Below are 22424 nucleotides of genomic sequence, written 5' to 3'. Positions count from 1 at the left end.
GCGGCCCCCACCCCCAACAGAATGGTGTTTATGAGCCAGCACACAGGGCCACAACACCACCGAGATCTGACCCAGCATCTTCTCCCTCTATGGCCATATACTAGGTCGCAATGCCAATTAAACTGGGCCCTTCTGCCTCCACTACAGAGGGGCAGATGGGCCAAATTTGAGTGGCATGGCCTCCTGCTTTTAGCTACTTGAAAGGTTGGGAGGTATGGGAATATTGAGTTTTCACTATCAAATAAATTGCTATTTGTATACCCTGTGATTTCTAGGTCAAGTCTTACAGCATTTATTACTGCTTTTTATTGCCATTAGTATGTTTTGGGGTTTTTTTTTTGTTTTTTTTTTTGCCATTTGAGTCCTTGACATCTATCACTTCATTTACTGATTATTTGCAGTTTTCATACCTGAGATCTGCTCCTGCTCTCACTTACCAAAAACTGAGTTTGGCTACTGACTTCATTGGGGCAGCACTGGGAACTGGCCCCATACATCTAGTATGGAAGGCAGCATAGGACACTATTTTAGAAGTTAAGGGAGTATTTTCCCCCTCATTGTCTTTTGTTTCTGATTTAAATGCAACAGGGTGCTTATATGCCAAAGCAACAGACATTATTTATAAAGTTTTAAATAAATAAAAGCATCTGGTGAGGCGTCTCCTACAAGATTCTTTTAGTGTAGTAGTTGAGGACCAGACACTGATTGTTACTGATTTTATTTTGCTTTCAAGGCAGCATGATTAAAATTTGGATTCTAATTAGCTTCTCTTTTTGAAGCAGTAATGCTCTCCTCACTAACTCCCTTAGCTGCTATCCTCAAGATCAGAAGCAAAGCTGTCATTAATGCACTGTATAGTTGCCTAGCTGGTAGTGTAAAAGGAATGACCCAAGAGCATCAACTCTGCGATGCTCTCATTCTGAATTTAATAATAAAATTAAAGTATTTGTATTTATAAGGGGCCTGATACTGCAAGATGCTGGGCATCCCCTGGGAGCTAGTAGTTTGACCCCAGTTCTAAATGACTTCAGCAGAAATTGAATGCACTTAGCACTTATCAGATTCTGCTCCTTTTACCCACTCACCCACCAAGGCATGTGGGGTGCTGCACACTGTTATGAAAACAATTAAAATACATTTAACACAATCCAAAAATTAACCCTCTGAAAATTCAGATAGATAAAAGCCAATGAAAGGTTTAAGAGTTCTTAGAGAGTCATGTATCTGATAATAAATGGTCTCTTACATTATGGTACTATTCAGTTAAAATTCTGGTTTAAAGTAGTATAGTTTAAAAAGACTACATTTCCTTAAGCAACACCTGGTTTAGATGATTAAAACGAAAGTCTTAAACATTTTTTTTAATCTTAAGGGGAAAAAAGTCTAACTGGAGATATCAGAAACAACATTTTCACATTGCATTTTACTTGTGGATATAATGGGTAAGAAATTTTTTTAATAGTTAATAGCCATGTATTCGCTCAGTCAATGGGAATTTGCATTTCCAACACTGATTTAAACTAGCTTAGGATCTGGTCCAATGTCCAATCAGACTGTTTAATGAAGTCCATTTATCTGTATGGTCAATCTAGATGCAGTGCAAATAACCCAAACAAGTAAATTGCTGTTATAAAGTATATGCACATTTTAAGATACAATAAATGTTCTGCAGAAATGTTAGGGCATAAAAGAAAAAGTCATCAATTAGGAGAATGATGTGAAGCTTGAGATCTTACTGCTACCCCTCTTTGTTTCCTACAAGCTGCAAATGTCATCACCCTTTCATCCTTTTTCTCACCTCTTCTTCCACACAGCCTCCTGGAACTCTTTCTCTGGTCAGATCCATCATGCCTCCACTCCCTTGTTGAAATCACTTCTTACACCACAGCTCCGGTAAAGCCTAAAAACCCTTTCAACTGCTGGTGTGAGTAAGGTACTATTTAATGTAAGAGTGAAAGAATGGGATCTTGGATCGAAAGGTCCTTGGTGGCAAGTTCCTTGACTCCTCTTTGTTCTGTACAATATTTTGACACTATTAGTGTTAAACAAATAAATAATAATTAATCAGCATGAATGGAAGTGAAAATTAAATATTGTTTAAATATCTGTGCTGTCATATTTCATGGCAGATTTTAAAAAAAAAATTTGTTCTCATTCAGTCTGCCGTGGGTAGAGGATTGAATATCATTTTGTCCAGTCATCCAAGTAACCTCTCAGATCTTGTGTAAGATATTCATACTTTTTTCCTACAGTGCTTTTAATGAGTTACATAGGCTAGCCATCATCACGTATGCTGCACAGAAGCTTCCCCTGCTTTTGATCTTGTTCCATCTGTTTCAGATCTCAAGCCTTAGAAGTGGTGGTTTATGTTTAGTCACTGGCTAAAACTTCTACCCAGATGCTTTTTCTCACTTGTCTTATGGTATTTTCCTTTCCATCTTTTTGCTGCCCTGTGTAATGTCAGGACTTTACTACTGCTTATCTTAATGTTATCCTGACTGAATTCCACTACAAGTAACTATATCCAGGTCTATCTAAAATTTCCTGCTGTAGTTTCATTTCCTGTCCTAATTTGTTATACAGTGTTGCTGATGCTGGTAAATTCTGTAGCTAACTCAGAGGTGGCTGCATTTCAGCGTTCAGTGAATATAAAACTTTTAGATGGGAGAATTTTAATATGGTAAAAACAGTTTTTAAAAAACAGATTGCCCCTCTTAATAAGACAGTTACTACATGTAGTAATGGAGAAAACTGCAGTTATAATTGGAATACTGAGACTTTAACCTGTAAGTTACCACTCTGAATTCAGTCCGCATTTGTTGTGCACAAAATGGCTATTCAGTGATTTAATGTATATGACATGAGTTGGTGGTCACAATCAACAAATACACACATCAATATATCACTCTCACTTGGTACCCTGATTAGCAATCTCAGCAGAGAGGCCAAGTACTGTATGGCTATATTTACACTGCAACTAAACACCTGCAGCTGGCCCAGAACACCTGTCAGCTGAATCAGGCTTCGGAGGCTCAGTCTGCAGGGCTATAAAATTGCAGCATAGGTGGAGCTCATCCCCTAGAACTCCACGAGGATCCCTGAACCCAGGCTCCATCCTAGACATATACATGGCAATTTTATAGTCCCGCAGTCTGACCTCTGCATGCCTGAATCAGTTGACGTGGGCCTGCCACAGGTGTTGTATTGCAGTGTAGATCTATTAAATGAGACATGGAGAGAAAACTATACTCACTGCTAAAGGTAGTCCATCCAAGTCAAAGATGAGGCACATTAGAGGGAGATGAGATGAAGGAAACTTGGGTTGTTGATGTCTGCATGGTACCTGTTTAATGGGATGTAGCTCCTCGATTCTGAGGCTAGTTTAATGCTAGTCGCAATGAACATTAGTGCAGCACCAGGGCTGTTCTAATCTATGCAGGCAGGCTATGGCTTCCAAGGAGCCATCTACCAGCCAGGGATTATCAGAACGCATTGTGCTTTGACCACGCCCTTCTCCCTCATCATTCACTATACTAGGACTGCATAGGGAGAGACACAGGTGCTGGCCATGGCACCCCTGCTCTTTACACAATGGGGACTTCCCCACTCTGGGGAATGCTTAGCAGGGGAAATCCACTTGCATGGTGCAAAGAGAATAAGTAGGACTCAAGACTAATTAAATCTGTTGTCTTTTCCTTCCCTCTACTCCAAAGACTGTCAGAGCCACTGTGACTAGTTTAACCCTGGCCCAAAACTAGAAGCCATTTTGGAAAATTTAGGCCCATAGTGACTTGCTCAAAGTCAAATGAGAAGGGAGGCATAAGTGGCATTAGAGCCCAGGCTCTACTGCTGCTCTGACTTTTGTATGAATTGCATAACCATCTCTATAGAGCACACAACTTTCTGTCTGAAATTTTAATTGTCATGAACACCATTGTGTTTGTGTGTGTCACAGTTGTCTTGTACCTATACAACAGAATGTAAACTAGGGATGTAAAAATTCCTTTAATTAATAATCCATTTAAATGTTCTAAAAATAGATTGTTTAAACAGTTAAAGGCATGGGGGGAAGCCGCGCTGGGCTCGGCTCCCCTCTCCTCAGGCGCACAGTTACTGAACCACAGCTGGGCAGCTCTCACTTGCAGGGAGGCACCGAGCCCAGCGAGGCTTCCCCCCACACCCCGCGCATGCAGGGCTGCTGCTGGGTAGCTCTCACTCGTAGGGAGCCATGCTGGGCTTGGTGCCTCCCAGTCCCTCTCTCCCCCAAGGCAACATTTAAACTAATTAGTAAACAGCTGCTTACCGTTTAAACGTTTAGCCACTTACATCCCTAATGTAAACAAGATTCATATGCCACAATGCATTAACAACCTCAGCTGAGCTTCTACAGACCTGCTCCTCACCACAGGGACCTCAAGGTTTGCCTTCTCCTACAGCAACAGATATTATTATAGATGGCCTCTGGTGGCAAGGTCCTCCTCTCCACAAGCCCAAAACGCAGCTGCAGGAAGCTGCTGCAACCAATGTCTCCTGATGCAGACACAACTGTGCTGAAATAAGGCAGCTATACATCTTCTAAAACAAAGCAGGATCTTCATAGAAGCAACTCAAAAATGTAAACAGGCATTTTAAAATTAAATTGTTTTTGACTACACGGTCATTAATGTTTGTGGATGAGCTACAATGTTCTGCGCCAAACTGAAATAAATAAATAAAATGGGGAAATAACCATAAAAGAGCAAGAGCTGCCTGTGGAGATCATAGAGAACAAAGAAGGGATAATAGGATAGTGCTACGAGTCAGCTGGGAAAGATCAAAGTGAACCAGATTACAGCCAGGAGGCATCAGAAAAGGATGAAATCTGCTAAGGATGTAGGTGCTGGAGGACATCAGGGGTGTCAAGGAGGTTGGAGAAGAATATTAGCATCTCAGAGACGGCCTCACGGTGACAGAAAAAAACAAAAAAAGCCTCACCAGGCTAGAGGACCCCACAGAATACCCTGAGCAGCTAGGGACATTAGGGAAAGCCACACAGTACAAGAGAACATTCAGTGAATGTCATGAACTTGTTGTTGGCAATCTCTCTATTTGAGGATTATGTCTATCGTGAATTTACATATGGGTTCTGAGATGACTCAGGAGTACAATCCTGGAACCACAGATCTGCCTGAAATAAGTACAGATATTTCCTAGCAGGTCAGCTGCCTTCTGGAAGAAAGTTCTTTCTTTTTCCTTACTTCTCTCTCTCTTTTCAGCTTCAAGGGCAAGATGCTTCTCCTCAAACCAGATCCCTGCCTGTTGGAGGATCTGGCACCACTGAGGTCAGTTGGTGGCTTGCTCCTCCCAGCTTATGTCCACACCAGTTTTCTTTAGATATGCTTTCAGTGTATCTTTGTAGTGTTTCCTCTGACCACCACGAGATCTCTGACTATAGGTGAGCTGAGAGTAGAAAGCTTGTTTTGGGAGGTGAAAATCTGGCATCCGCACACAATGTCCAACGCAGCACAGTTGGTGCATAAGGATCATTGCTTCAATGCTGGTGATATTGGCTTCAGTGGGGATGCTGGTATTAGTGTAGCAATCTTCCCACTTGATGCAAAGGATCTTCTGGAGGAATTGTTGGTGATACCTCACCTCTAGAGGTGTTGTCAGTAGGTCACCCAGGTTTCACACCCACAAAAGAGTGTAGGATCAGCTATAGGCATGGTGGCAAACCTCTCTTGGAGATACTGCTGTAGTTTCTACTGAGTCCCTATATCTTGAAGAGACTTGATATTGAATCTCTTTCGTACTGATTTTGCCTGCTTATGGTGCCTTGAAGCGATCTGAAAGTTCATGATAGATCTAACTTCTGTCCAACTGTCATCAGTTCCATGCATGGCCTTTGTGATGCAGACATCCTCCCAAACTCGAGCTCTGACAATAACATAGTTAAGAAGATGCCAATGCCTGGAGCGAGGATGTCTAAAGGTGGTCTTAAATTCTCACTTTGTCTAACGATGGTATTAGTGATAACCAGGCTATGTTCTATATAGTTACTCAGAAGGAGGACGCTATTGGAGTTGGCCTTCCCTACTCTCTTTCCAATAGCACCATTCCAAAGATCTGACTCATGCAACTCTAATGTAGAAATCTCCAAGGAGAATAATCTTGTCCTACTTGGGAATATTAGCCAGGACTCGGTCAAGATTTGAGTAGAATTGTTCCTTGGTATTCTAATCAGCATCAAGCATTGGGGCATATGCACTGATGACAATAGCAAACTGATTATTGCTAAACTTAATACAAAGAGTCATAAGGCATTCATTGAGTCCTACAGATAATTCTGTGAGCTGCCTACCAAACTTCTTCTGAACTGCAAAGTCAACACCATGAATGCACCTGTTCTCTGCAGATTTCCCTTTCCAGAAAAAGGTGTAGCCTCCACTTTCTTCTCTCAATTTACCTTCATCCGGGAACCTTGTCTCACTCAGGGCAGAGAGATTAATGTTACATCTCACAAGCTCCCTGGTGACAACAGCAGTTCTTCTTTCCGGTCATACACTATCTTTGTTATTTATCAGGGTGCAAATATTCCATGTAGCAAGTCGTCGTCTTTTTATAATTTTGACCGCAGGCAGAGTGATCCCACTGGATGTGCTAATCCAGCCAGGAATGGGTGAGACAGCCTAGGTTTGGAGCATCTTTTCTACCCCTTTTCCTATATGTGGTGAGTAGAAGGGATCCTAAAGAGGACTACTTTGTCACAATAGCAGCTGCCGAATTGCACCCCCGTCTCAGTCCAGGTGCCAGACGACCATCTAACTACCACCGCCTATATGTAGATTCGTGGCTAGGGACTGCCAGATTCACTAATCCTGTCCCTGTCACCACTAGTCCATTTCCGCAGGACTTGGAAGATTGGAGAATGTTATTTCCTGTGATGTGGGGAGGCTGGTGCACCTATAGCGACCACACAGTCATGACACAAACTATGCAGGACATCAAAGAAAGCCACATATAGAAAGGCTGTGAGTTGCTGGGGACCTTGGAGAAGGTCAGTGCTAGGGAACACAAGACAATGGAAAAAGGCTCTGAGTTGACTGAGACACTGTAGAAGACTGTAAAATGCTGAATCACTATAAAAGACCGTGTGGCAAAGTAGGAATTTTTTGTAATATTTTTTTAGGCCTGTTTGTACCTCAGTTTCCCCTACATGCAGCATTGTTCCCTAGTGGGTGGAAAGTGACTGTTTGCTATCAGGGCAGACTATGACACAGGTGTGAAAGGCTGTGGGCTGCATATGCACATCTTGATGTGTTGTGTGGGCCGCATCCACACAATATATATACTACCTTATGGCCCTGAGGATGTCATATGGGCCACAGCTGTGTGCTGATTGGGCCACAAGCAGCCCATGGGCCATGGGTGGAGAACCACTGCCAGATTGTCCCACCTCCCTGCAGGAAGTGGCGCAGCATTTGCCTAGCTGGAGAACAAAGGACTGAGGAGTGTGAGGTGAAGGCTAAGTGTGAGCTGCGGGAAGCAGTTGGGGCACACCTGAGAGTCTGTTGAAGGAAGTCAGCTGTCTATCTGGGGTTCACTTACAGTTTGGCTGGGCTCAGAGCTAACCAAAATGAAGTATGCTTTAATCTTCATTCTTCCATGCTAACCTAAGGACTTCCTATGCTGTGTTCCAGATGATGAATAAGCGCTATTGTTTTGACAAAGCTGTGTGTCATTGCAAATGCTTGAGTAGGTGCATTGACATCAGAGGTCTGTCTCAGTTGGACTCGTTGAACAGAGCTCGTGATGTGAAGCAGGAGTGCTGCATGACCAGAGATCCAGTCTAAGGAGGCGGTGAAGCCATGTGCCTTACCCTGGAGGAAGAGCAAGACCTCTAGGAGTTCTGACACCCTGAAGGGGTTCCTCCTAGAGACTGTTCCAAAGCCTGGACCATAGCACTGATCATGTGGATCTGTGACACACCAGACAGTGCTAGGAAACATCAGGAAAAGCTGTGAGCTTTCAGAGGCACTGAGGAAGACTGCAAGTTGAATGGGATATTGTAGTAGGCTGCATAGTGCCAAGAAAACATCAGAGAAAACCATGAGTAGCTAAAAGTCGCACAATGCTGGGGGAAACTAGAGAATACAGTGAATTGCTGAAGATGATGGCTACAGAGTGCCATAGAGACCAGGGAAAGGCTGTGAGCTTTTACAGGAATAAAATACCATCAGGGAACACAAGAAAGGATTCAAATTATTAGAGGAACTACAAAATCCTGCATATAAACAAGTGTCATGGACAACAGAGAGAATATGAGAGCTGTCAGGAACCAGAGAGGAAAGTCAGATATCTGTTTTCCCTAAGTGGCTCACAGAAAAAGGCTATGCTCTGAGAGAATCCTGCTTGTTTCTTTCTTGGAGCTGAGCACACAATCCCTTTCAGTGCTAACTCAAAGAGGTGAACACCTCCTAATAAGCTGCCAACATCACTCGTGGGAAATAACATTGTAAGGACTCGTGTCTCCCTTAGCATTTAAACTGGTCTTGGAAACCACAGGGGAATAGGAGGGGGAATTAATAACTTAAGGGAAAATAAAACATTGTAAGGACTAAATAATACCTGCTCCTGAGAGGGCATGCTAGGGGGAAAAGACACAATCCTTTTACCCCTCCTTCACCAGCACACTCATGCTGCAGGCAGGGATCATTTCAGTTTTTAAAAAAGCAACACAGAAACAATATTTAAAATGTATCTTATTGCTGCCATTCCAGCTCCATAGCATTGTCTATACAAGGGCCAACATATTCTCCATTTGTAGTGCTGATTGGCTCTGCAAGAATGTTTCTTGGGAGGCCTGGGCAGGGCCAGAGCCTCAATTCTGGTATGGTTGCACTGAGTAGCACATTTACTGCATTCCTGTTTAAAACCCTCTCTACACAGCACTCGTCCCCAAGGGAATGCCACTGAGCACTGATGTTCCAGCAGTGCATCTCTTCTTTCTCGAGCACAACTGAGTCTTGAGAGAGGCAAACCCCATAATCTGCATTTTGATACTAAAAAAACCCAAAACCTATTTGTGGTGAGGCTTTATTAAGGACAACATAACAATAAAGGATTTCCAGCCCCTATAAGTCAAGGCTCTCATTCTGCATCAGGCTCTGATTCAGCCTCCATTAATGCTTTCTCATCAACATCACTAACAATGGCCTCCTCACTGGGGGTATAACTAGGATTACACTTACTGCCAGAATCCTCTGGCACAAAATCACTGAGTCAGAGTAGGAAAATAATTAACCCTCATGATACTTCTCTGAGGAATGAAGAGAATATATAATAAGATTTATGGGATACTGAATTAATCCTGCTCCTGAGAAAAAGAACTTCCATACTCTGAGGTTAGCATAGCCACTCTTGACATAGAAGGTTGCTGTGTCAATGCAGGAAAATTCTCCACCATGTGTCTATCCAGTGTGTATTCTCCAGTTATTGTAGTTATTTAAACAGCAAACCACTTACTAATCACTTAATTCCCTCATGAGATTAGGGTTCTGTGAGGGTCCACGCAGAGCTCCCTACATAACTACCCAGAGTAACTTAATCAAAGTCACTGGTGTCACGATACTGTAAAGCTAGTGAGATCAGAATCACACACTTCAACTCCCTTAACCCAGTTACCAGTGTGTAACTTGCACATCACTTTCAAATTTGTCCCAGATCATTTTCACAGCCCAGAAGACCAGATTGATGGATATATGGTTAAATCTACAACTTCACAGGTTGAAGAGGCTTACTAGAAATTGTGCACCACACATGGGGAATTTCATTGCCCCCTGGAAGAGAAGCTACATAATGAGGCATATACATAGATTTACACTATTTGGAGCTCTGTTCAACTCTAAAGGAACAACAACAATAAAAAAATATTAATCATTTAAGTGGCAGACATCTCCAGCAAACCAAATTAACATTCTTGTTCCAAGATGATCACTGCCCATAAACCAGTGATTTGGCTTAGTGGAACTGGAGGAGAGGTAATATGGTCCCTCTGGCCTGCAGAAATCTCCAGAGAAATTCATACCATAGAGTTTTCTGTCTGTGAAAACCAAAACATCCAAGATCTGGAAGCCTCTGTGAACCTAAGTGCATTCCCTCCTATGCCAGAATGCAAGGGGATCCTTGCTATGTTGCAGTGAGTTTCAGCTGGCCTGACCAGCTCAGTGTATCCCAACTCACTATTGTTATAATCTGTATCTAAAAAGGTGTCATGTAACACAGCATCAGAAAACTAATAACTCACTAATCATTAATATTCTTGCATGATGTATGTACAGTCAACCCACAAAGGATTATGAAAATATGCTGAAATTATAACTAAAACGTATTTAAACCTGGCATGTCAAGGGGAAATTGATAGAGATTTTTTTTTCCAGACAAAGGAAAGGGGCAAACACCTCAAAGCAGATGTGGCCAAATTCAGTGTGCTTATTCATTTATACTGGAGATTGCAGGAAGAGATCATTTGCATTGTAAAAACCCCCAGTGGGGAGAAGACAGCATGGCATTCACATCTAGCAGGGAAAAGAAACTTTATCTGGGGATACATTTCAGAATAATTCATCTCAAAGATTTACTAGGATATAAACAGAAGGGGAGCAAACCCCTAAGTTATCCTTCACTTGAGGCAACAAGGAAAACCAGCACCTTGGATTCTGTGGGGATCCTGACTAAAAGCTAGTCAGCCATTGCTGGAAAAGGAAGATTGCTGAGGAAACTACCATTGTCACTTGTTAAGCTAGGTTTTAGCCATTAGAAAGCATATTTTTACGTCTATTTGTTTGTAACCCTTTCTATCTCTGTCCTTTATACTTTAACTTACTTAAAAAGTAAAAGAATTAAAAAGAGAGGTTTTATCTGAACAAACTTGGATTAAAGTGAAGTGATTTAACTCCAGTCAAGGTAACAGGCCACTGTTTCTGTCTCTTTAAAGGAGAAACAAAATTAATAACTTCCGTGAGTGTTCCAGGAGAGAGCTGGACATTGCAGGGAGACAGCTTGGAGGCAATTCAGAACTGGGAGGGTGTGTGTGTGTGTGCGTGCGTGTGTGCGTGTGCAGTTGTCTCTCTGCAAACAGTAACCGGGCAATTAAAGCCATGGTTTAACCTGCATGTTTGTAGGGTGGGTGTTAGTGTCCTGGCTGTGAGCCACAGCAGCATAGCATTTAAGGTACGCAGAGCTTTTTTTTTTTTTTGGATTCACTGTTTTCTCTTTCTCGAGGCTCTTGTTTGACATGGGTTACCATAGCAAATGCTGCCCGATCATGACCGTCAGCAAGGTTGATTACATTAGTGATAGATGGAAGCATGGCTCCCTGACAGCTTGAGCCAATTGTAGTATTTCTCTCACACATTGCCAACAGGAGCTCAATGCACTGCTTGATCCAAAAGTGGTTTCCCATTGCTTCCCAGTTTTGAGAACAAGTTACATAAAGTAGGCGTTCATAGACACGACGCTTCATGGAATTGTCAAAAGCCTCAAAAAATTTGGCTCGGATGAGTGGCTGAGCACAACACAACCCTGAAAGGAATGCAGGTTCAAGTTTAGCAGTGAACTCGCTTCCAGAAAGATTCTCATCCCATAGACATAGTTAACAAGGTCTAAGAACTGGGCATTTAATGGGCAGGTGGTGACACAACCCATTTACTGGTCTTTGTTGACTCCCAGAATATGACTGCCTCACAATCGTTCACACCTCTGCAGGGACTTTAGTTCAAAGCAACTGTGTGTACATTTTGCATGTTGGTGAAAGGCTATGTTGGCGAAAGGCTATGTTGGCAAATCTTACTTTCATGATCATTGTTTTTAAATCAATAGAGGTAAACTGTACAGAAGGAAATGTAACTTTACAGTAACACAGACTCACCCTGTTTCTAAAGAAAAATGGAGAATATGGTAGGAGATGAACAAATGGCTTGGAATATGTACAGGCATCAGTCCTGCTCCACCCCCTTTGTGCTGCTCAGGTGATGCAGAGTGGAGACTGGCTGCATGCCCACAGCTTGGAATTCCTCTGGATGGGGGAGTTCTTAAGAAGCGTACAGCCAGCACAGCTAGCTCCTACACTAGCCTCCAAGGGGCAGGAAGTAGATCAGGTACCGCGAGGAGGCATGGCCTGAGTGAACTGAGCTTTGGCTATGTTCAGGTGCTGGATGGTACCTCAGAGACATGCAGAAACTCAGGGAACACAGCCAGCTTCCTGATGGCCGCTCATCTCTCCTGTGCCCTGCAGAGAATCAAGCTTGTAGATCTTTGTTTATAAATTCACATCCCTCATGTATATACTTTTGACACGTGGGCAATATGATACAGTCTGGACACAATCCCACTCCTGTAAAAGTGACTGGGAATTTTGCCATTAACTCTTGTGGGAGCAAGATTAGGCCCATAATCTGTTTTGTATTTATTAACAAACAGGTCAGAAATACTTGCTAATATAACTCACGTCACTTAGGAGGAGATTGTCTGGACATGTATTTCAAATCTTGGCAGAGATTATCCCATCCCATATAAAGTTACAGTACAAATCCTTGCATGGAATTAATGTAGACTCCCCCACACTCCTACACACATTTCCCCCTCCCACCTTATTTTTGAAAGTATTTTAAATCTTTAAAAAATGGCCAGATTGACAGCTTTGAAGATTTAATTCCTCTGCAACAATAACCTAAGTCTATCAAAGACCCAGATCAAACACTGTGACCTATGTGTCAAGGTGTATAATGGAAATTCTGCAAACTGGGTGTGGGGAAGCACTTCAAGGCATAGATCCTGGCTGTTAAGACATGTCTCTACTAGGCCTCCTGATCATTCTGATGCCCTACAGCTACTCCAGGTCTGGGTAAAATATGTTTTATATATAATATTTCAGGGTTTACAATATTGTAGAGCTAGAGATGAGGGGAAAAGAACAACAAAGCTGAGTGTTTCATGTCACTCCAGGAATGGGGAGGGGGATAAAAATGTTCAGTAATCTCCCTGAAAGTTTCCTTTTAAATGTAAATTGAAGTTCTACCTGCATCAATATTCTTTAAAATACAAATACCCCTTCACTATTCCAACCTGCTATAAGAAAATAAGGCGATAAATAATACCCAACAGGATTTGTCAAGAACAAATAAAGCCAAACCAATCTGATTTCCTTCTTTGACAGGGTATCCAGCCTAGTGGATTAGGAAAAAGCAGTAGACATGAAATATCCTGACTTTAGTAAGGCTTTTGACACAGTCTCACATGATAGTTTCATGAGCAAACTAGGGAAATATGGTCTAGATAAAATTATAAGGTGTGTGAACAACTGGTTGAAAAATATTTTCATTAACAACTTAGATAATGGAGTAGAGAGTACACTTTATAATATTTGCAGATGACACTAAGCTGGGAGAGGTTATAAGCACTTTGGAGGATAGGATCACAATTTAGAATGACCTTGATAAATTGGAGAACTGGTCTGAAATCAACAAGATGAAATTCAATAAGGACAAGTGCAGAGTACTACACATAGGAAGGAAAAAATAATATGCATGGATTCAAAATGGGTGATAATTGGACGGGCAGCAGTACTACAGACAAGGATTTGGGGATTATTGTTGACTCGTATTCAATTTGTGACCCACAATGTGGTGCTATTGTGAAAAGGGGAAATATTATGGGATATATTAACAGGAGTGTACACACACACAAGATTCAACAAGGACAAATGCAGAGTCCTGCACTTAGGATGGAAGAATCCCATGCACTGCTACAGACTGGGGACCGACTGGCTAGGCAGCAGTTCTGCAGAAAAGGACCTGGGGGTTACAGTGGACAAGAAGCTGGATATGAGTCAACAGTGTGCCCTTATTGCCAAGAAGGCTAACTACATATTGGCTGCATTAAAAAGAGCATTGCTAGCAGATGAAGGGAAGTGATTATTCCCTTCTATTTGGCACTGGTGAGGCCTTATTTGGAGTAGTGTGTCCAGTTTTGGGGCCCCCCCACTACAAAAAGGATGTGAACAAACTGGAGAGCATCCAGAGGAGGGCAACAAAAATTATTAGGGGGCTGGAGCACATGACTTATAAGAGGCTGAGGGAACAAGGCTTGTTTACTCTGCAGAAGAGAAGACTGAGGGGGGATTTGATAGCAGCCTTTAACTACTTGAAAGGGGGTTCCAGGGAGGATGGAGCTAGGCTGTTCTCAGTGGTGGCAGATGACAGAACAAGGAGCAATGGTCTCAAGTTGCAGTGGGAGAGGTCTAGGTTGGATATTAGGAAAAACGTTTTCACTAGGAGGGTGGTGAAGCACTGGAATGGGTTACCTAGGGAGGTGATGGAATCTCCATCCTTCGAGGCTTTTAAGGTGTGGCTTGACAAAGCTCTAGCTGGGATGATTTAGTTGGGGTTGGTCCTGCTTTGAACCTGCTTTGGGGTTAGACTAGATGACCTCCTGAGATCTCTTTCAACCCTAATCTTCTATGATTCTATTCTATAAAACACAGGAGGTAATTGTCCCACTCTGCTGAACCCTAGCGAGGCCTCAACTGGAGTACTGTGTTCAGTTCTGGGCACCGCACTTTAAGAAAGATGAGGACAAACTGGATAAGAGGTTTAGAAAACATAACCTATGAGAAAAGATTGAGAAAACTGGGCATGTTTAGTCCTGAGAAAAGAAGACTGAAGATAGAGCTGATAAATCGTCTTCAAGTATGTAAAAAGTTGTTTTAGAGAGGACGGTGATCAATTATTCTCCATGTCCACTAAGCGTAGGACAGGAAGTTATCAGCTTAGTTTGCAGCAATGGAGATTTAGGTTAGATACTAGTAGAAATTTTCTAAATATAAGGATAATGTCATAAAGTAGCCTTTCCCTAGGGCTCCCTCTTGCAGCAGGCAGTGACATGACCAATGTGCCGGTTTTAATTTCCCATTTCTATAGCCCATGTAAAGGAACATAGTCTCTCAGTGTCCGATAGAAAGAATGCATCTGAGAATAATGTATTCACCTATACAAGTGCAGTAGTTCCCCCAGAACCTTGTAGTAAAATTATTATTCAATTTCCATGCTAAACATAAACAATCAGCAGGTTTTTCCCCATTCCCCTCTCCAGGAACATCACTAGCAAGTCACCCACCCAATGGTCAATAGCAGTATTTTGTTCTCAGTTCCTTTAGCCCCTAATCCAGGGCCATACTGTCAGACAGTGACTATGCTCCCCATAGCCCTTCATTCACGTCTTCTCCCTGAGGGTTCCCTGTGACATGCTGTACCGCAAAGTAGCACCCTGTAGCCCTCATATTCATCATTCGTAAATGGTTATGATATCTCATAAAAGCAAGTCGTGTAAGTTACCTCATGAAAGGTCATGATCTGCTGAAAGTTATTGTTCTGTCAAAATATGTATATTGTTAGTGGGTATGAAGTTATGAGATTTTGCTATATGGTTGTTATTTAAATATGTTGTGAGTTTGGGAGTCACCCATTGCTAGTTCTCCTTTGTTGTCACTAGAGGCGACCCACAACCCATAGGCATTAAATGACCACTGAACAGCAGGGGAATTGTAAATAAAAGATGTACAATTTAATAAGAGACACTTGCGCAAGCACAACACAATGAGAATCTATGACTCAGTTGTGCAAGCACCATACAATGGGGATTGCTCAACTCTGTGACTCAGCAAGGCACACCATGATATACCTGAGCCAGTATCTCTCCAGAGACATGGATTAAGAGTTTAAAATAAGGGACAGTGGCATTTTGAGACCACTTTTTCCTCCCCCACCTCCTCTGAAGGTAACAAGAATGCTGGGATGACTAAGAGTTTGAAGAGAGGAGTCTAGTCCCAGGCTGAAAAGGAAAAAAAATTAGGATTTAGAAGGCATGTTTACTTCTTATTTTCTTAAGGTAACTACCTCTGACCTTTATGCCTTCACTTAAAATCTATCTTTCTGTGGTTAATAAACTTATTTTAATGTTTTATCGTTACCAGAGAGTTTGTCTAAAGTGCTTGGGGAATCTGCTCAGGTTACAAAGGCTGGTGCATGTCCACTTTCTTTGTCAAAGTGACAAACTCATTAATGAGCTTGCACTGTTCAAGAGAAAGTCTTGAGCTGTGTAAGAGTATATTTCTGAGGTGCAAGGCTGGGGGCTTGGGAGATTTGCTGGTGTTTCCCTGTGTATAGTTCAGAAGTGGCTTGGAGAGTATTCATGCAACTTAGCAGGGTATACCTCTGCATGCTGGTGGCTGAGTGATAACAGTGCATGGAAGGGTTTGCTGCTTGTCACTGGCAAAGCATTGTGAAAGACAGTCCAGTGAGAGAGTTAAGGAGGCACCACAGTCGTACAGTTCCATATTGTATGCCGAGGGATCCCATCACATTCCTCCTCTGGCAGTGTTCCACTCTTCCAGGCCTCCCTGCCCAGGAGTCCTGCTGCTGCTTAGGTGATCCATCCTCCCACAGCCCTTGTCTTGTCTCTAGGCTCAGCTTCCCCTCATCAAGCTGGATCTTCCCCATTTTCCTAGCAGCTAGTGCCCAAACCTTCTGCTCAGCAGGGATGCCCCAGCTATGGTCAGTTCTCACCAAGCTCTTCACGAGCTCAGTTACTAGCCTCCTTCCAAACAATCCCTGCAGCTCTTCCTTGATGATTTTCTCTCTTGGATTTCAGGCAGCCAGGCCCATTGAGAGAGGTTTGGGGACCCAGTACATCACATTCACTGGGGCCCACACCTTCACTTTTCATTTTATTTATACAGACATTACAAACATGTTAGGGGCCCCGCATACAATTGTCCCCCATTTCCCTTCCACATCAGCTCTAAAGGAGCTCTCACTTACCCCTTTCTGACTCTCTCTCAGGCTCTATCCATCAAGTCTCTGACTTGCCCAATCTTCTCCAATGTAGGGGCTAGATGCCCTCTTTCAAGCCCAGCTGGCATCAGCTGGCAAGTCACAGGTACACTGGCTTCTCTTTTAAACACCTGATGTCACTCTGTGACAAATAGTTAAACACTGGAACAGGTTGTGGAATCCCTGTTATGGAAGTTTTTAAGAACAGATTAGACAAACACCAGTCAGAAGTGTCTAGGAATACTTGGTCCTGCTTCAGCACAGGGGGAAGAACCACATGCCCTCTTGAGGTCCCTTCCAGCCCTACTTTTCTATAGCAGCATGCAAGGAGGCTGTAACAATTCTACTACACTATATACTTTATATAAGAGATGGTCTATGCACTATGAATATGTCTAAACTGGAGCTGGAAGATGTGAATTTCAGCTCAAGGGGAAATACCTACACAAGCTTTGATCAAGCTGTCATGCTAAGAACAGAAGTGTAGCCATAGTGGTGAGAGCAACAAAATGGGCTAGCAGCCCTGAGTACTATCCCAGCTGAGACCATAGCTATGTACTTGGGGCAGCTAGTCTCTTCTGTCAACCATGCCGTGGCAGATGCATCCTAAAAATGTATCATGTTAGCATGATCAGAGCTAGTGCAGATATGTCTCGTCATGCTGGAATTTACTTTTTGCTGCTTTAGTGTACACATACCTTATGTCAATTTAGAAACCAATGTAGTTAAAGTGGTACAACCTCTAGAGTGGACCCAGTTAGACCTGTATAAAGGAACTTAAGTTACACCCTTTTAAGCATCTTTATACAGGTATAAACTATGTCCACGCCTGGGGGTTGTGCCGCTTTAACTACATCAGTTTCTAATTCAATATAGCTCTAATGGTACAAATGTGAAGACCAGCCCTTTGTCACTACTGTCAAGTAAAAGCCTCTCTTCTATTTACATAGTAATGTCAGTGATGAATGCATCTTACATTTACTCAAGCTGATGATCTGGCCCTAACCTCTGTAAACTCAGAAATTGCATTTAATGGTGATATGACATCTACAAGTAGTTAATACCAACAATATCTGACTGCTTCCAAAGCGGCACAATTGCTGCTTCATGAGCTGGCAGCCAGATGCTGTTCTTTTCCCTGCAGACCAATCCTAGGATTGCTATAGCACTTTCTGTCTCCATGGCCAGAGTAGTGACAATATACATTCTGCTCTCGACCATATGTATCCTGTATGACAGCACATTGCTTTGAATAAATTATTATACTGATGGGATTAAACTGAGCACCATCATGACTTAACTGAAAAAGACAAGTCTCTCTAACAGATAAAAACATTCAGAATAGAATGAAAATTTTCAGAGCAGTGCCCAGAAAGCGGAAGAGCAACTTCTGTTAATGCCAGACTGAAATGCATTTATGGGGGATACATCCCTTGACATTTCAACGGCTATTCAAATATGTGCCTACAAATCCTTGCAATTATATTATGCAAAATCACCTCATTAAATGACAATGGAGCGGTTAGAGTAAAAGGCTGGCAATCAAATCTCCTGAATTCTATTCCTAGCTCTACAGTTAACTTATTGTTTGACCGTGGGAAAATCATTTTACTGCTCTATGTCTTATTTTCAGCATCTGTAAAATGGCTAGAGCCATACTTAATGACCTTGTAAGACCACTATGATTATTTAATTAATTGGTGTAAAGTCCTTAGAGATCCTCAGATGAAAGGTGCTATGCAAGTGAAAAATCAGTAATTATTTATATAATAGTATCATTAATAATGTCTCAAATTATTTAATAACTGCTCAGGCAAGACTGTGATTCAAGGACACAGCCCATAGAAAGGTGCAGTACATACATGTGCTCCTTCAGGAGCAGTGCAATGAAGGAATTATGGCTTGGTTGTCCATATTATAACCCACCACAGAGCCTGGGTTTCTTGTGATTGTGGGCCAGATTTTCAAAGGTATTTAGGTGCCTAAAAATTCAGATAGATGTCTTCTGGGATTTTCAAAAGTGTCTAAGTAGGTTAGCCACCTAACCTGCATAGACATTTTGAAAATCCCACTAAGTGCTGATCTGCATCTTTAGGCACCTAAATACCTTGAAATCTGGTCCCGCCAAACTGGCGTTTAGGTCATTTCAAGCTCATGGTGTATTATAGTATACACAAATGAACAGAAGGATCGTCACTGACTGGCATGACAGAGATCTCACCAAGCCCAATTTTGCCCTCATTGAAATTAACAGAAGTTTTGCCATTAGATCCAATCCTGCTCCTATTGAAGTTATCATGAACAAAAGTGAAAGTCAACTTTAAACATGAACCAGTTTCTAGGCTATAATAATTATCTTATTCTAACTTCCTTAGTAGCATCTCATTCTACAATAAGTGCCAAAAGACACACACTGGACCTGATTCTAGTCTCTCTCCTCTTTTATACTATGTAACTTCATGGACTTCACATTACTCCTGGTGTGAGATCAGGATCAACTGTACTAAACCAAATTCTACTATTACAACATTTTATGCACAAAATTGTTCCATTGAAATCAATGGAGTGACTCTGTATTTACAACAGTGTAACTGACAGCAAAGTTTGGCCTATTGTTTCCAGTCACATCCATAATTTAACAACATAACATACAATGAAGAGTTTCCTCTAGCTGAAAGGACCAGCCTGCTTGGCCCAGAAGCAATGTTTTGCAATGACAGAAAAGAGCATTAAGTTCTACCCCAAAGCTCCAGAAATTAATCATGTGGATTCTATCCAGGAATGAAAAATATATTTGCCCATGGGATTATGGCACCTGCTTCTTAGCCTAGGCAAAAGCATAAAATATAAAAAACAGGAAAACAAATGTCTTATCCTGAGATGCTGGACCATCTGCAACTCCCATTAATGTCAGTAGGAGTTGTTGGAGCTCAGCATCTCTGAGAATCAGACCCTAAGATGTGATGATATAAGGTATTTTTCTACCCTTTTTCGACATTTTACTTATGACAAGGAAGATGGCAGACATAAAACAAAGAAAGCACCATGTGGAATTAAGATACAGAAATATAGCTATACAGAGCAGAACTTGCAGCAGCTATACATGTAGAAGCTTGCTCAAAGAGACATCATTAATCACGTACATGCAGGGAGAAGGCCTGAGGGAAAAGCACATGCAAGATCCACTCTGCTACACTAGTGCTTATGTTATTTCTTCACAGGTTCTCATGGCACAAAATCCCAGGAAGGAAAGGAATTAACTGAGGTGGTATAAGAAAATATAGCTAAGATACATTCAATGAGACTGAGAAAGGAAAATTGAGGTTGCATATCATGTAAAACTTCCTAACATGATGGAAGGCTCACAGTCAATAGAATAAGTTCTTAAATGGAAAGTACACAATACAACAAAGGACGCAAAGAAGAACAGCAAGATCATTATTTTTATCTTATATTTTAGAAAGAGCTGCTTTTTTATTTCCAACTACTCAATTATTATTGGCTTAACACCAGACATTTCTCACACTGACATATGAATGTTCAGTGTACATTACATTTCACTAGACAGACAGCCTACTGAAAAAATTCTAGGATTCATATCTATCACTGTATTCATTGGAGATTACTTGGGCAGTTTGGACACATTCAAAAATATAATTTATAAATAAATAACTGCAATGTTCAAAGTTATGACTGTGTTTCAAACATAGCAAGAAAATACTCTGGCCTCCACACAAGTTTAAAACAACACAGTGAAATGACAGATTACATACTTGGAACACTAAGGCTCAAATTTTCAAAAATAGCCTCTCCTTTTAGGTGCCCAACTTCAAACAATTAGGCCTGCTTTTCAAAGAAACTGAGCACTTAGAGACTCTATTGACTTTACCTCTGAAAATTAGGCCTAAAGTGATTCACCCTAGGCACTCAAAAATTGAGGCTCACAGAATCAAGGGCCACTTTTGAAACATTTGGCCTAAATATGGTGGGCAGTTGAACTGCAAAATGTTATATATTTTTGGCCTTATTTTCTACTGCCTTGCACATTGTGTAACCACTACCATCTCTTCAGTGGCATGTATTCAATGGTAGTATTTTTACACCCACTTTGCAGAGCTGTCAAGGACTACACCAGATGCAAGACATCAGAGAATCAGACCCTCTGGGCTGGATTGTCAAGTCTGCTAAAGCCACTCTGAGGCCCCAGCAATGCATCCACTGTATTCAATTAGAGTTGAGGTGGTCAGAACCTCTGAAAGTCAGACCCAAGAAGTCTGAAGTTGAGTAAAGTTGAGTCTGAAAAATATGGAAAAAGTGTGTGGCTACCTTTGAAAAAGTTAGGCTGAAGGTTTTCTCCTACACATTGCCTTCACTCACTGCTGCATACTCCCTCTCTCTCTCCCCCTCCCCTTTCCAACATGATTGTTGATACTTCATATAATATCCATAGTAACAATTTATTAACTTGTGGCAACAAAACTACTAAAGGTTCTTTCACGAATTAGCCCCAAAGTAACAATCAACTAATCTGATTTACTGGCTCAGAGAAACATCTTCCTCCTTAGTATTCCCTTCTTCCTCCCCTGCCAATTCTCTTTCACCTTTTTTCTAGAATTCCCCCCATCCTTTCTTTTATGATCGGCAAACCACAGCTAGCATTTCTTCATTTTAGTTGTGGAATCTGCTCTGCTTAATTTGTCCTCTCACACGTAGACCCACATGTGTGCTAGCTGTTTTCCTGGTTGTTTACATGGCTACACCATTGAGCTTTGTTCATTTCAGTATAATGAGTCTGAAACAATAGTTTCCATTGTGATTCAGATCTGGGAGTTTTGGGTTTTAAGTATATCCCCCTGAGGCAGATAATAGAAGGCTGTTATTTTTGCTCCTTTGTTATAAGAGGGCAATTACATAAACTTTTTAACATGGGCAGGAATAAGGAAGCAATCTGATTGGCCATGGTCTCTACCTCTGCAATTATGGAGGTAACAATCACAGTTCAATAAGACCAAGAAAAATTAAATTTAAAAAAAAAAAAAATTCTGCTTTTTCTTTTCAAAATAATTTAAATCAATTTAAAAAGAATTTAGAAAAAAACAGGAGTCCTTCAGAGCACTATAATTCTATAACCTCTTTTCTCTTGCTGAAATCAGCAGTTTTAATTTCAGTTTGAGCCTGAGACACAGCATCTGCTACGAGTCAAGCCTTTGAAATAGCTGTGGCTGACGTGTCCCTGAACTAAACAGAGAAACCAGTGATTTAAAAAAAAAAAATGTTTCTATTCTGCACACAGCCAAGTTCCAGCTTAATGAGGGGCCTTCCAACTTGGGAAAACATGAAATACATTCAACTTTAAAAGAAATCCATTTACCTTTCAGAGAGTTTACAGAAGTTTTTTGATCACATTTGCTAGTTAAAATGTTTAAATCCAGTTTTGGCTCTTTTGTGGCCCCATCTTCTCATTTCTCAACAGATCTTGCTCTCTCACAGCCTCCATCTTCTCACTCCCCACAAGCGCATGCTTCCTCCCCCCTCCACATCTTCCCATTTCCCACA

This window comes from Emydura macquarii, unplaced genomic scaffold (assembly GCF_026122565.2).
Source record: "Emydura macquarii macquarii isolate MOO-44397 ecotype Brisbane River unplaced genomic scaffold, CSIRO-AGI_Emac_v2 contig_2676, whole genome shotgun sequence".
NCBI lineage: Eukaryota > Metazoa > Chordata > Testudines > Chelidae > Emydura > Emydura macquarii.
The sequence above is the reverse complement of the archived record's forward strand: the minus strand, read 5'-3'. Positions refer to the sequence as shown.